Source organism: Aquarana catesbeiana, linkage group LG09 (genome assembly GCF_042186555.1).
Source record: "Aquarana catesbeiana isolate 2022-GZ linkage group LG09, ASM4218655v1, whole genome shotgun sequence".
NCBI classification, from domain to species: domain Eukaryota; kingdom Metazoa; phylum Chordata; class Amphibia; order Anura; family Ranidae; genus Aquarana; species Aquarana catesbeiana.
In genome coordinates, this window is record NC_133332.1 from 283,823,609 (window position 1) to 283,835,939 (window position 12,331).

A 12,331-nucleotide genomic window follows, 5' to 3' on the forward strand; every position below is an offset into this window, starting at 1 on the left:
TACCTGCTCTATGCAATGGTTTTGCACAGAGTAGCCCCGATCCTCTTCTACAGGGGTCCTCCGCCGGCGTGCTGCTTGCTATGGGGGCACTGGTGCATGTTTAATCTCGAGCTGCACTCTGCATGTCCAATAACATGCACAGTGCTGCTCGGCCCCAACCCCTGCTCCCTCAACGCAGGCTATAATTGACAACAGGCGCCTGCTGCTTCCTCCATGGCCAGTTAGGAAAGGCAAAATGTCAGCTTCCTCGGCGGTGACTGGGAGACAGTGCAGGGGCTTCATTCTAAGGTAAGTATTTCATAATGAGCTAGTATGCTGTGCCTTATAGCTTTTTTTTTCTGACTATACAACCGCGTCATTATACTGTGGCAGGTCGGCACGTTCCTGCGAACAGTCATAGCTGTATGTCGGCCCTTTAAGTGGGGATAGCAGGCATGCATGCGCCCGCTGCACTGCGGAGGTGCGGATCCGCATGGCCGGGGATCGCGGACCAAAAACAGGGATGTGTATGTGTAAACACACAAATTCCTGTTCTGTGAAGAGAGGAGAGACAGGTTGTGTGTTCCTACTAGCTACGAATAACGATCTGTCATCTCCTCTAGTCAGTCCCATCCCCCTAGGTAGAACACACACGAGGGAACACAGTTAACCCCTTGATCGCCCCCTAATGTTAACCCCTTCTCTGCGAGTGACATTTACACAGTAATCATTTTTATAGCACTGATCGCTGTATAATTGTAAATGGTCCCAAAAATGTGTCAAAAGTGTCCGAACTGTCCGCCATAATGTTGCAGTCCGGATAAAAATTACTGATCACCGCCATTACTAGTAAAAAAATAATAATAAAAATGCCATAAATCTTTCCCCTATTTTGTAGACGCTTTAACTTTTGCACAAACCAATCAATATACACTTATTGTGATTTTTATTACCAAAAATATAGAAGAATACTTATTGGCCTAAACTAAGGAAAAAATTTCCTTTTTTTAATAAAAATTGGGATATTTATTATAGCAAAAAGTACAAAATATTGTGTTTTTTTTTAAATTGTTGCTTTTTTTTGTTTATAGCGCAAAAAATAAAAACCGCAGAGATGATCAAATACCACCAAAAGAACGCTCCATTTGTGGGAAAAAAGGACGTCAATTTTGTTTGGGTACAGCTTTGCACAACCGTGCAATTGTCAGTTGAAGTGACACAGTGCTGTATCACAAAAAATGGCCTGGTCATTACGCAGCCAAATCTTCCAGGGCTGAAGCGGTTAAAGACAAGGTGTCTGGGACAATATTCATATGGGCAGTATTGTAGTTTTAGATAAACAAGACTATTTAACTGAGATGAACAGAATTCTCTCAGATTCTGACACATATGCACTCTTACGGAGAAATCCTAATGTGTCTTACAAACAGGATTTGTCTAGTTTGGTCACTAGGGGTTATAAATAAAAGAGAACATTCATTCCTGGTCCCCTCGGCTCTGAAGGTTCCAGTGATATAATGCTTACCTAAGGTTCATAAAGACTCTGTTCACCCCCAGCTCATTTATTTATTCCCCTTAATAGTTGCTGTCATAAAACTTGTCATAAAAGAATCTTTCAAAGAATTTTACACTACGCAAGCCCGATGCTCTATTTTTTTTATATTCCCAGAGACCCAGATTGTTGGAGAAGCTGTGACTCGAAGTCCGATGGTGGATCACAGATCATGGCAGTGATTTCCTCTATGCACAAGCGCTTTGTGATTTCTCATAATAGAGAGTCATGCATGCTCTGATAAGTCTTTCTGTATACCGGGTGAAGAGGACACAAGTTGGTGTTTCTAAGAAGTTTAATTGTGAACAAGGACATCTTTGTCTTTGGAAAGAAGGATTCATTTTTTTGTTGATGTTGGACTTCTATTTATGTATGGACTCTTGATTTCTGCACTATATTGTGATTCAACTTTTTATCTTATATGTGCATTGTTTATTTATATATTCATTCACTTTGTATTTACAGTGCAGCATGTTATTTGTAGATCCATTTATTATTGTATGTTATCCCATACATGTGCTTGCTGCAGCTCACTTATAGTGACAATTTGAATTTAAAGGAGAAGTACATCCAGATCAGTTGGCTGTAGTTTTCCTGTGGATCACAGGGGAGCCGTGTATTCTGCATTCCTTTAACCTGTTTTTAGCAGACAGCGGGCTGAAGCCTGCTGTCAGCTGAGGTCACAGAGCCAGTCTGGACAAAGATCGCAACCATATGGTCGTGATCCACCCAGGAGCCTGGAACGGCAGCTGGCTAAGCCTCTCAGCAAGCCGCTGAAAACCTGAGCCAGCCGCTCCCGCCTCCTCCACATCCCAGCACTCGTGTGAGCCCAGGGGGGGCGGGGGGGGGGTGGCAGAGCAGAGACCCAGTGACTAACAGTGCATGGAGCACTGAAAACCGCACAATCAGTGGTGTATGATCGCCGTCGGGGTATAAATGCTGTATCGGACCAATGCTGCATCCACATAGGTAAGTATGATTCTTAAAAAAAAAATCCCAACTTTCTCTTTGAACTATTTGCGCAGCATTCACTTTTTTGTTTTAGCTGAAGTAGTACAAGGTGCCTGTGGTCCTCTATATAACGTATCCACAATCCTGCATTTCTGCATTCTGGTAGCAGGACTTCTCCTACTCCTGCTTTTTGGTTCTCTAAAATAAAGGATATTAGACATATGGAAAACCTCACAGCCTCCCTAAAATATCACAAATAAAAATGTAGGTGCATCTGGTTTTACTAAGTAGAATATATTTGCTCTTCAGAATACAGGTCTGTCCTTGGGTAGTGGAACTATTTGGATGTATACACTCCTCCTGTGCCCCAACTCCTTTAATAGTCAAGCATTGACACATTACCTCCCCTTCTCTCTTTTCTTTTTTTTCTCTTCCATTCTTACTCCTTACCCTAGCTCTGCTCTTCTTCATGTTCCTCCTCTGTCCCCATTTTTATGATTTCTAAGTACGTAGTTGGTAGTCCTTACTATATTCATGATCTCCTTTTTTAAATAAGGGGCTGAAAAGTAAAATATCTTTGTTTAATTGTTTAAACTCTGAATGGCATGCAACCTGTACTGACAGCCTACCTCTCAATCTCTGCTTTCTGAGGATGTTGCATACTTTCTCCTAAAATAACAAAATAGAAAATATATATATATTTTTTTTTAAATGTTTAGTTTTTTTTAGTTAATTAAAAAAAAAACAGTGGTGATCAAATACCACTAAAAATCTCTATATGTGTAGAAAAAATTATATAAATTTCATTTGGGTACAGTGTTGCATGATCGAGCAATTGCCAGTTAAAGTAGCACAGTGCTAGTAAAATAATGCCCTGGTCATGAAGGGGGTAATACCTTACAGAGTTCAAGTGATTAAAAAATAAATAAAATTATTGGTAGTAGGTTACACTTATGCATTTGACCATTTTTACAATTGAAATCTTATTGAAACATTACATTAACCTCTACACAGGTACATACTTACCTTACTGGGTGTCTGGAGGATCAATATTAGAGATCGCCTGTTCCTTGGCAAGATCTAACAATGGGCTTCTTCACAAAAGCATCTGGCGTGCTGTATTTAGGTGTCCAAACACATTTTCCCTAAATATCGCATGCGATCCTGCAACTGTCAACTCACTATACCATTTTGCGGTATTTGCCACAAAACGCTCATAGCGCTCTTTAAATACCGCATAAAAAGGCATTAAACTCAATTAAAACATGGAATTAATTAAATAAATGCATGTGGTAAATAAGTAAAGGTCCAGGCATGCGGTAATGATGGAAGTGATGACTTTGGCCATCACACATTGAAATGTTTAAAAAAAGGGCACCAAATCACAATCTAATGAGCATTTGGCTAGTCTAACCCCATTTGCCAGTTGGACATTGCATTGCTTTCCCCTACATCCCTAATGGAGCTATTTTAGGCCAATTTGTTGAAGTTTCAGTCCATTCTAAGGAGGATGAGGAGAAGAAGGGTGGTTGTCATGTGTCCATGTTCCTTTAAGCAGCACACCTGAGCCCTTGATTGAACATATGTCAAATGTACTGGCAATACGTGCATTTTACACCAAGATCTTTGGAGATATGTTTGGAGATATGTTTTGGCAAATATTTATGCCACACAAAACCATGTTTGTATGTTTGCTTACAAAAACCCCCATTAAAACAAATAAATAAAAACATAAAACCAATATGTTGACCAGCAATATTATTATTAGACCAAATAAACTGTGGTAGACCAGAACTGTGCAAATCCACTTTATTTACAAGTCATTAGGCATATATCAAAAGAACGTAGGTGTCCCATCACCCTTTGATACACACTTCTAAACATCTCATCATCTTAATAAGATGTTTAGGTTCAAAGAACTAGGCTCAATACTGTTTAGAATGGCAATGGTGGAGATGTACTAAAACGGCAGCACACACAATCTTGTGCAGATGGGAATAATAACCAATCAGTTATTAGGTGTTATTGCCCAAGCTTCATAGAACAAGCTGAATGTAGAAGCTGGTTGGTTTGTATGACTAGCTACACCTGATTCTTTGTGCTCCAGTTTAATCAAATAGCACCCAATGGCTATTCACCATATTCAAAAAGCACACATGTGTCCAGATATAGCAATTACTTTGCCAAAAAGAATGTCCCAAAGGACTTGAAAGTGTAATTAAGGACAAACCTGTTTTGTTTTGTTTTTTTTATTTTGGATACAGTAATAAAGTGTTAGACCGCCTGTCAGTCTGTTTTCATCATTTGGGTCCCATTGGTGAGAGTCACCCTCTATTGTTGGATGACAAAACAAAATTTGGGTTTTTAGAGTCCTTTCACCCTTACTGATAAGGGCATACAGTAGAAAAAGGGAGAGAGAATCTCCCTAACAGGGCACAGACAGCTAGAAAAAAGGGACAGATGTTCTAACCCCTCTCTGTTGTATCCACAAAAAAAAAAAAAAATTGTCAGCTTTAGCTACGCTTCCTTGCAGTGCAATACAGAAGTCGCATAAAAATGACACATTAGGCAAAAAACTGATGGCTAGAGATATATAACTCTTTAAAAAGTAACAGCAGAGGGAGAGGCAAAATCAGGCAGTGGATTAACGCCAGAAGAATTGTTAAGCCACTGCAAGTCAAGTTTCTTTTGTTGATACTCTGGTGTACTTGTAAAGAATTCCTGCATACATGCCCTTAATTTAGACTTCAATGGCTTTTAAACGACCCACTAACATTTGACAACGTCCTAGCTGTACCTGGTGGAACCTCTCACTCTGCTGATGCTCATAGTTGCTCTCAGTCAAAATTATGTGTGCGACATATAGTATGCGCACATCGTATGTCAATTAGGGTATTGGGCAAACTCAAATTGGCATTAACATTTGCTGAACTTTGGCTTAAATTGGTCTCTTTGCTTTGGGAACTTGAAGACGGTTGCAGAAGGTTGACTACCTCAACACTGACATTAGGCTGCTGTTCTTGAGTCTGGCTGATGTCATAATTCTTGTCATATGCAGAGAAGCCTAGATCTTGAACATATGCTTCCACAGAAAATAGTAGGATGTTTCCTTCCTCCATGGGGTCATCTACAAGAGAACAGATACTGATTAAGTTAAAATTGTCCTCCCCTTCTTGAATACTCACCCAAGTCCATGATAAATCCAGCACTGGCTCATTGGTCACCTCTAGGGAAAGCATAGGCGTGCGCACAGGGTGTGCCAGGTGTGCCTGGGCACACCCTAATCGCCTTGTGTGGTGCATATTCCCCCCTGTTTAGACCACTGATATTTCATCCCCAAAAAAAATGTAAAAAAATAAAATACTTTAAAAAGAATAAAAATAAAACTACTGACACTGTCCACTGCCCTACTGACACCATCTGTACATATACACATGCATATGTATTTGAGCTTTGGGGTGCACACCCTAATGCAATAGGCTGCGCACACCTATGAGGGAAAGTATTGTATTCTGAAGGAGGGGGGAGTTCCTCCTGCCAACATACAATAGGGCTGCATGGGAGAATCCAGCATCAACATTGAACATGCATCTAGAAGATCTGCAATCATGCCAACCCTGTAACTGTCTCTTTGTGGATGTAAGGCGCCAGAATTTTTTCATAGTCCAACATCTCAACAGTAGCTTGTAATCCTGCCACCAGTTTCTGGCCTAGAAGAAAAGAGATAAGCAATGAAGCAAACAAGTTAGACATCTAAGATGTACAGTAGAAAAGATGAAGTGCCATTTACTTGAGACAAATTCCAGACATTTGTAGTCATGCTTTCTAATGCCAATACACACAATTAGACTAACCTTTCCTTCCTGATCTATGCCATTTTCCTCTTGATATCGCCCTTGATGTCTTGGTATCTCTTTTTCACATTCACTATGGGGTGCTATTCCCACTGCATTTAAAGCTCTTGTAATGATTTTCCATAGCTTTTCCATGCATTATCCAAACAAAATGCAGGAAGGATGGGATTGGTAAAACCAGCAAAGTTTATGGTGGAAAAATAGGTGGTATTTTTGCATGTCAAATGTAAAGTGAATTATTCAGCAACTTAAAAGCATCTTTGTGTTTTTCACAGTGCCCCAAAGACAACGTTGTCCCAGAAGCAAGCCATCATGGACTCCACAGGTCATCCAGCAAGTCTTGGTCATCTGGAAGAAACAAAGGAAAATGTCTACAGAAAGCAGTGAGGGACACAGCAGAAGTGTACTGCTAAAAAAGGGGTCTAAGCATGCAGAAATGAGCCAACTAATACAGAACAAACATGTGCCCCAAGCAAGGTAGGCACCAGAAATGAGGCAGAAAAAAACAGATAAAAACATATGCTACAAGCCAAACATGAAAGTGCATGCACTAAGACAAATTAGGCTGTTGAAAAGCTTACCATGTGCTCCGCCAAATCCAGAATGTTTAACGTCTCTTCTGCTGAGTTCTCCTCCACCATCGCTCACTTTTACCAGGGCTCTGAGAAGTGTACACCAGAAGCAGCACCCGCAGGATATGACGACACCTGCGGTAAATTACCACACATCTGTAGTAAATTACTGTACTGTTTCATGCGAGAAATATCACAAAACAGGGCAATAAATTAGTAGCAGTAGTGCCAAAAACGCTGAGCGGTATTTTTCCGCATTTCTTAAAATGCTAGATACCGCTTCGTGAATGGAGCCCAATATTCTGATCTTGACCCTGAAAGCTATAAATTCATCTTGATTTCTTGCTAATTGAAAAAAAAGGATTGCTAAAAATGTGAGTTAACCCTTTCATGACTAAGCCTATTTTTGAAATTTGGTGTTAAAATCTGTATTTTTTGCTAGAAAATTACTTAGAACCCCCAAACATTATATATTTTTTTAGCAGAGAATCTAGAGAATAAAATGGAGATTGTTGCAATATTTTATATCACACGATATTTGTGCAGCGGTGTTTTAAAAGCAAATTTTTGGGAAAAGGGACACTTTCATGAATTATAAAAAATCCAAACAGTAAAGTTACCCCAATTTTTTTGGATAATGTGAAAGATGATGTTACGCCGAGTAAATAGATACCAAACATGTCAGGCTTTATAATTGCACGCACTCGTGGAATGGCGACAAACTACGGTACCTAAGAATTTTCATAGGCGACGCTTACATTTTTTTTACGTTTACCAGGTTAGAGTTATGCTCCGTACACACGGTCGGATTTTCTGATGGAAAATGTCAGTTCGGAGCGTGTTGTCGGAAATTCCGACCGTGTGTTGGCTCCATCGGACATTTTCCATCGGATTTTCCAACACACAAAGTTTGAGAGCAGGCTATAAAATTTTCCGACAACAAAATCCGATCGCGTCAATTCCGACCGTGTGTGGCCTGTTCCGACGCACAAAGTGCCACGCATGCTCAAAAGAAATTCCGACACAGAACAGCTCGGTTTGGTAAACTTAGCGTTCGCAATGGATACAGCACTTTCGTCACGTTGCAATGTCAAAAATGGTTTAATACAGTGCACTCTCTTCTTCTTTATAATGTGAGAAGAATTAAGTAGTTTTGCTGCTCATATTCACACAGAGTTCTCACAAACTTATTTCTTTATTATTTATCAGGATTCCCTCAATATATTTTGATTAGTCACATCTGACAACATCATTTTGGTGTTGTTTTTTTATTTTTTTTTGTTTTAAGGCAGATTAGTTATTTTTGGTTTGTATTTTTTTCAAGGCTGATTTTTGTTTTTATGGATTTTTAGTTTTACTCCCGAAAATTTTTTTGTGTGTTTTTTGTGTCAAGTTACCACAACATCATTGATATGTTGTTCTATTTAATCTGTAGGAGATTGTTTGGTGTTGTTGTCCCTTGTTAATTTTACATTGTATTTTAGAAATGTACCTGAATCGTCACCAACAAACTGTCCTTTTTGGATGAAAACACACATAGGAGAGTACAATTTCCCCAAAAAAAAATTTATTAAGGGCTCACAACTAAACAAAAAAGGGGGGCAACGCTGGAGAAACTGCAGAAATGGGTGAAGCCTTGGACCCCCAGGGCACACATCAACTATTTTAAAGCAAAATTGGTGGCCTGAGGAGTCCTTATCTAAGGAAGTGCAGTCTGGTCCAGAAGTCCCAGAGATCCGGAAAACAGCAGATGACATCTGTGTCCCCAGGCTATGGTCATACGAGAGACTGCAGCTTCTGTCAGACCAGACTGAACCCAGGGTCATCACTCTCTTGTCTTCCTTCCACGCTGTGGCTCTGGTGGTGGAGTTGTGGCAGCAGGAGGAGGAGGAGGAGGAGGATGGTCCAACTCAATCACGTCGGTCTTGGGTGTTAGTTCCCCACTCACCCCCTTACTTAGGACTTTATAAAGCAGGTCCTCACATAGCTTGCGTTGACCCTCCTGCATGCCCTGCAGTTTTGTGGCAGCCATGCAGGCAAAGGCCTCTTCAGGAGTGGGTAAGGCTCTGAGGGACGCAGAAGCCTCCTGAATGAGCCTGAGCACTGAATTCTGCATGGGAGTCGTCTTCCTCGCTCTTTTGTATGGAAGGCGGAGGGGAGGAACCTGCGATTCAGTCAGGCTGCAACTGGTCCCAGGCTTCTCCTGGCTGACACTTAGCCCCGCCTCCTCCTGGCTGCCACTAATCCCCGTCTCCTCCTGACTGCCACATTCCACAACCTCCTCCTGGCTGAGGTCTTCCTGTGTATGAAAAAGGGACATAGTTTTAGTTTTTTCTTCATCAATCACACACAATTTTCACCTCCTGATTGTTGCAAATTGAATGTTAACAAATAGAACAGACTATCATTCTGAGCCCAGGATTTTTCATTCTTGTCCCAATTTTGGGTGCCCACTACTGTCTATTGATATGTAAAACACTTTTTTCAATCAGCAATTAGTGATCAATAATAACATCTAATAAACATCATTTATTTATTGACCAGAAATCAGTAGAACAATGCTATACCTGACTCCAGCTGGGCTCCTCCACTTCTTCCTGGCTGGAAGGCCCAGGTTGGACATCGGAAGCCTCAGCTGGGGTGGAAGGAAGAGTGGAAGGAAGAGTAGAGAGGGATTCCCTGATTTCAGTGTGGTCTGACAGAAATCGCAGTCTCTCACAGTACCACAGCCTGGGGACATAAACGTCATCTGCTGCAGCTCCGGATCTCTGGGAATCTGTGACCTTCTTGCGCTCCCTAAGATAATTGCTCCTCAGGCCACCAATTTGATAGTTACTGTGGGGACCACCGGCTTCACCAACTCCAGCAGTTTCTCCAGCACTGCCTGCCTCTTTTGTTTATTATTATAATGGGGGTGTCTCACCTGCCACAGACAGGGCAGCTCCCTGTATTTGTCTATGAACAGGGGGAGGAAGTTGTGGTCATTGAAGCCATCCATTTTCTCTGCAAGACACAACACAAGACAAACCCTAAGGTCAGGCCAAACTCCCCTAACCTTGTTCCAATATAGGCTTTCATTTCGAAGCAGTATAGGCCCAAGTTTAGATCTTACCTTCGTTATCACGATCGGCACCTCCGATGCTGCTTCCTCCGCTCACAGATCGTACGTAATACGCACGCGTGTTACGCTTTATACACACTGCGCATGCGTTCAATTCCGCCCACCCCTGACGTTCTTTCTAGTCTATTCCCCGCCCCTTTTCGTTCGGCGCAGTGGGGGAAGAGCACATGGTGGATACCCAGCAGGTGCGTGCTAATTACAGCAACGAGGAGGAGGGGGAGGAAAGCCCGGAGCCGGAAATGTCCCGATCCAGAAGGAGATTTAAGGTCTCAAATATGTCCTTTGGGGAGATGTTGGAGATGGTGGATATCCTGAAGAAGGCTGACTATGATGGGAAGTATGGCCCTTACCCCAACCCCAATGTCAGAAAGGCCAAGATCATGGCGAAAGTGGTCAGGAGTCTGCACCGGAATTTCGGGGTACGACGATCGAAAGATCAGCTCTGGAAGCGGTGGTCGGACCTCAAATTACAAGAACATGAGCAGTACAGAAAGATCCGGAGAGTGCTGCAAAAAAGTAAGTAGTTGTGCTGTGTTCCTATTCTTTATGTTTATTACGTTCGTGCTGCATCATGTGCTTTTCTTACAAGTTTACATTTTTAAATGGCAACTTTCATGTTCATGGGCACATTATTCGTTCGTAGCAAACATTTTTCTTTCGGCCTATAAAACACCATTGTTTAGGCCATATGCATTTGGGCACAATTTTTACGCCCTACTTTTCTGAAACTAATTTGGTTGTATAGATGGCTTTGTTACTAGACTGAAATGCAAACTAGATTCTCTGTAAGGAGAGGACACTCAGCAGCTGTTTTCACATCTGGACACTGGAGCAGTAGTGTGGGACACCAGAACACCATTTTGATTAGGGGGGCCACACAGGTGCTCCAGTGTATACTATAGGGGTGACTCCATCTGGGAAGCTTGTACCAAACAGGTAAAGTATTGCAGCTTGACAAAGGACACTGAAAATGCTACATTTTGGAACTCTGCCAAAATAGACAATTGTACCCCACTTCCAAGCAATCTTTCATATTTATAGTTCTGCCATCAAATATCTGTGTGCTAAGTATACCATTTTTGTTTTACATAGGGGAGAAAAGACTCGGAGGACACCTCTCATCCGAGGACACCACAGACCCCCCACCTCTGGAAGAAGGGGAAATCCCCCCAACCCAAGAAGAGCAGGAGGAGGAAGACGTGGTGGAAATTGTAACCACAACAGGTGAGTGTCTGCGACCACAGGCTCAGGTAAGAGATGGATGCCGGCATATTTTTGATACCTTTTTTTTTGTGTTTGTCTCTTTTTAGGTGATCATGATGTTGTGGATCCAGATCCTTTCGCATCAGAAAGTGCCCAGATCCTGATCGGGGAGATCATGGGGTGTAATTTACAATTGGAAAACCTCAAGCAAAACATCAATGATGTTATTAAAAAAAATAAAAACATCATTGATGTTTTGGGGCGAGTTTAAAACCCCTCCAAATCACTTTCTTATTTTGTGTGCTACAATGTTAAAAATGTTTGAGCGATTTTTAGAAAAAGCATAATTTGGAGGATGCACACAGTGTGCCAACATGTGCTATCTGCCATCACGGGAGATCAATGGACGCGTTTTGGGGGTGCAACCCCTTCCTCAATAATAAAGTAGCTGAGAGGAAGGGGTTTCTCCCCCAAAACACGTCTCTTGATCCCCGGTGAAGGCAGCTAGCACATGTTGACATTGGGAAGTTTGTGTGCATCTTCCAAATTTGGCTTTTCCTGGGGTGACTTCACCCCATCTGAACGCAATATCAAACACAGTTCCCAAATACTCATGTCTGATATTGCCTTCAAATTCTACCAAATGTGAACTTTGTAAGTTCAAGATTTGTGTCTTTCTTGTTGGTTTTACACATGCCTGTTTTAGCTTAAATGGACGTTTCTATTTTTGAGAATGCCACCCCGAAAATTGATATACAACAAACATGTTGGTTTGTTTTAAAAACCTTTTCTAAATGCACATGTGATTGTGCACGTATTAAAAAGATTGTTCATCAAGAATGTGTGGATTATTGTCTCAATGCTACAACACTTTTGTGGGGCTCTAATTGGTGTTTTCTGTGAAAATTGGGGTAATTTCCTAAGGGCAAATCCTCTTTGCACTACAAGTGCAGTTTCAGTGCAGTTTCAAGTGCACTTGTAGTGCAAAGTGTCTTTGCCTTTAGTAAATAACACCCAACAGTGCTTTGTATAAGGTTACACAATCACGCCATTTTCGGGACTCACCACATTTCTGTCAGAGTCATCTAAAACAAACACA

General features: G+C 41.5%; 1 protein-coding gene across 1 annotated transcript in view; it reads right to left on the bottom strand.

Annotated features, from left to right (window-relative positions):
• ADGRD2 (adhesion G protein-coupled receptor D2) overlaps window positions 1-12,331 on the bottom strand; it is a 1,056,485-nt gene that overhangs the window by 797,901 nt on the left and 246,253 nt on the right. The window lies entirely within an intron of this gene.